At 37.9% G+C, this 4,137-nt stretch overlaps 1 protein-coding gene and 1 long non-coding RNA gene across 5 annotated transcripts in view; both read right to left on the bottom strand.

Moving 5' to 3' along the window:
• The window catches only part of LOC116696476 (uncharacterized), a 5,079-nt gene extending 1,298 nt beyond the window's left edge, over positions 1-3,781 (bottom strand). The window contains exon 1 of the long non-coding RNA XR_004333739.1: positions 3,683-3,781. This is a non-coding gene — a long non-coding RNA (uncharacterized LOC116696476). The remainder of the gene's footprint in view (positions 1-3,682) is intronic.
• Positions 1-4,137, bottom strand: part of LOC116696462 (stromal membrane-associated protein 1) — a 226,517-nt gene that overhangs the window by 219,845 nt on the left and 2,535 nt on the right. The window lies entirely within an intron of this gene.

Genomic DNA, 4,137 nt, shown 5'->3' with positions numbered 1-4,137 from the left:
CATAAGTGTCATTTCCAGAATAATTTTCTGAATTGAGTGAGGAATACATGTTTATCATAGAAAAGGTATAAAAAAAATCTACTTGTACCATTTTTCTTCTTGTAAAAATTTGAAATGGGTCAATTTGGTCCGAATACCATACAGAGGTTAAATCAGAACTACAAAAGTGGGATATTTAGCCTTTAAACATAGCTGGCAGAGTCAACTGTGTCAAAATGAATATATGACCAAGCTTTCTATTTTTTTTTTCAATGACTCCCTATTTTCGGCAAGACTCCTAGGATAGGTAAAGACTTCCTCCAGCGACCAAGAACAGTAGGGGGGTTGGCCCTCCTTAATTTTAGGAGCTATAACTGGGTAGCAAACATACACAAAATATCATATTGCGTGCAATCTCCAGATACAGACTGGTGCGAGTTAGAGTGCAGATCATGCATGTCGACCTCTCTCTATTCTCTGGTCTCATCTAGCCTTCCTCTCAAGATTTTACACTTTACATCTAACCCAGTGGTCATCTCCACTCTCAGAATATGGACTCAGTTTAGAGGGCATACTAACATGAGGGGAACACTTTTGATTCAGAGCCCGCTGTGGAACAATCACACATTTTTACCAGCCAAATTAGACCTGGCCTTTGCAGGATGGCACAGGAAAGGGATCCACAGATCTTACACATTTGCCATTAACAACATCCTAATTTTAATAGCAAATGTGTAACATGGCATGTTAATGTAAATGTAAATGTAAATGTGCTGTATTTATATAGCGCTTTTCCAGTCTTAACAACTGCTCAAAGCGCAGTGTAGCTGACTTGACACATATGTTTTGGTCATGCCATAAACTAGCAGGATACTGGTCAACTATACTATAAGTGCTTGAGGTGACTTTAGAACCATGTGCTACGATGGCCATATTTGGTGTACCAGATGAAGGAACACATTTGACACGAAAACATTTCAACATAGTCATCTCTTTACGGGCACGTAGGCAAATTTGGCTACATTGGAAATCAAGCGCCCCGCCCACTGCAGCACAATGGCTTAAGGATATAATGCTGTTTAAACATCTGGAGAAGATTTGATTTACAATAAGAAGTTCTAACAAATTCTTCTCAGTGTGGGAATCTCTATTGTCATACTTTAGTAACCTCCGAGCCCCACCGGTATAATAAGTGACCATCCTGGCTGACTCCTGAGGAATGACGGCCCCCCCCTCTATATTCAAGCTACACAGTACATAACTACCTGGTTATAGTACTACTCTATGGTGTGTCATGATAGAGTTTTGAAGGCGTGCAGTCGTTCACATATTAATACTTGTTTATTTATTTTTCAATTCTAAGTATATATTTCCTTTATAATTGTCTGGGGTGGGTGGGGAGGGGGGTGGTTTGTGTGTAAGAAAAATTGTACTCATATACCTGTACTGATGTGTCTATGATTGTAATCTATATTTCTCAATAAAAAGGAGGTTTACATTATTTTAATCATATTCAGCCCCAAAAAAACAAAAACAAATGATAATTTAATGACGTTTGTTGAAGTAATATTTGTGCATAATTACAAATGTGGACCCTAGAGCAGCTGAAATTAGGGTGGGAATCACCAGACGCCCCCCGATACAATAACATCACGATACTTATGCCACGATACAATATTATGGCGATTTTAAACATATTTAAATATTCTGCAATTACAGTATTGCCACTGAAAATATCGCCATAATATGCTGTAACCATTTCCCCACGCCTAGCTGGAATGTCACAGGAGTCCAAAATCACACAGATTTTCAATTAACTTTCAGAGGAGGGAAAAAATGCAGCAAATCCTCACAAATGAAAAGCTAGAACAGAGAAATGTGTGTCCTTTTGCTTGAGAAACAACTGAAAGGATTAGCAAAAGTTATTCAATGATTCTTACATCTCTAGTTCATTTTGACTTAACGTTATTAGGGAGGCAGCGATCAGACTTCTTCAGATACCGATAGCTAGACTGTGGGTGGTGGCCTGTACCCATCAGATACCAGGGTTTGATTATTAGGCTGTATGCCTCCTGTGTGGAAGTGACAATGATCATTCTTTATGTAAGCTGACTTATACATTGCTTTCCAAAGTATGTAGAACAAAAAGTAACAATAAATACAGAGGTATAAATGCACAGAATTGCCATTCCACAAAGCAAGGAAAAACACTGCATAGAATGTAATGTGTGCGGCTGAGAGGGTGAGTAGGTAGGTGAGTGGGTAGGTCAGGCTCATGGTGAGATTTCAGACTGCCCTCTGCTGGACCACAACGTAAACTACCTTATATCTTCTGCTGTGCATAGACTCCGAGTTTTCAATATTGCATTGCAGGCTAGACCCAATTACTTGCTTAGGTCTTATAGTTCTGGAACTCACTCAGCATAAGAAAACACCTGTTAACATAATACAATGAATTATGATGCTTTTTGCACAACAGCCATATATTGTTTGGCTAAAAATTGCTGTGACATAGTGAATATGACTCATCGGGCATTGTTGGATGCTGTCTGAGTGAAATATGACTCAGGCTGCAGGGTCTCTGATGCAGAAAACACTAAACAGCAGATCCCATTTGAATGCAGTTCAGTGAAGAAAAACGATTATTTACTGGATTAGCTGCCAAAATCATCTACAGCCTAAATAAGAATTAGCACTAATATATACAGATCCACTTTGATCTGTGAGAGGAATGCACTTAAGTCGAGTCACACTGGACTTGGAAATACACTGACTTTAGACTTGACCCAAATAATAACTTCTGAACAATAAGAGCTTTTTATATACCAATTGTCAGTAATTTGTTAAATAAAAAGGATAAGTGGATGAGTTAGAGAGGATTATAACCCCGAAAACCATCTATGTCAACAAAAATCAACTACATTAAAGAAAAAGATATGTCTTCCTTGAAAAACCATCACTTAAACTAGCATGATATCGAGCGTGACACTTCTTGGAAACAGGATTTTGATTTAAAATCAGAACAATCAAGGACCCCTTACTAGCTTTTTCCCCCAGAACTTTCCACCAATATTTCACTGTTCCTGACAACTGAGACATACTAATGAGAAACATGAATTTATTTTATTATTTGACAGGGACAATGCATAGCTCCTTAGCAGTACCACGGTTAGCTAAAAGCTCATTTTTATCTGGAGTCCCAGGGCAGGACAGAGAGAACATCTGTCAGAAGGAAACACTAGACACTCAACACTAGAGCATAAAAAGCTAACACAACAGTAAAGGGCAACAATCCAATTTCACAGTATTAAAACTCGCCCACAACAACATGAAGACAACACTACAACAACAGCACAATTTCTCAACATTAAAACACCACAACAGTGCCAACAACAAAAAGACAACACTAAGACACCACTACATCCGGACTTCCCAACATTAAGATTTAGACAACGTGCTCGTTGTCTCCAAAGCTTCTAACAGCATCTCATCACGGCTTCCCTCGCTGTTTCCAAGATCAGGAATGAAACCTAATGCACAATAACACTTTCTCTATGAAAACTACCGAGTCTGCTGAAAAAGAGGCAGTTGAAAGTAATTCTGGGCAATATATCGATATTATATGGATATCAATATTTGAGGCTGGATATTATCTTAGATTTTGGATATCGTTATATCATATGTGTTTTAAAGGCTGCATTACAGACTGTTCTAGTTATTCTTGTATTTGCCTTTACACAATTAGTTATTATATCCCCATCACTGATGATTATTCATCTAAAATCTCATTGTGTAATTATTTGTAAACCTGTCAACCCTACAATACCGATAGAGGTAATTGGTAGGGCTGCAACTAATGACTATTTTCATAGATTAATCTGTTGATTATTTTCTCGATTAATCGGTTGGTTGTTTGGTCTATAAAATGTCAGAAACTGGTGAAAAATGTGGATCAGTGTTTCCCAAAACGCCCAAATGACGTCTTGTTTTGTCCACAACTCAAAAGGTATTCAGTTTACTCAAAACCCATCTGTTCCAGCTTACTTTTTTGTAAATACAAATGTTCCTGTAATTTTTGTTGTTGTTATAACTGCTTACACTTTTCTGTTCCCTGTATCTGTCTTTTACTGTCTGTAAAGCGACCTTGAGTGCTTAGAA

This window comes from Etheostoma spectabile, chromosome 10 (assembly GCF_008692095.1).
Source record: "Etheostoma spectabile isolate EspeVRDwgs_2016 chromosome 10, UIUC_Espe_1.0, whole genome shotgun sequence".
Lineage (NCBI taxonomy): Eukaryota > Metazoa > Chordata > Actinopteri > Perciformes > Percidae > Etheostoma > Etheostoma spectabile.
The sequence above is the reverse complement of the archived record's forward strand: the minus strand, read 5'-3'. Positions and strand labels throughout refer to the sequence as shown.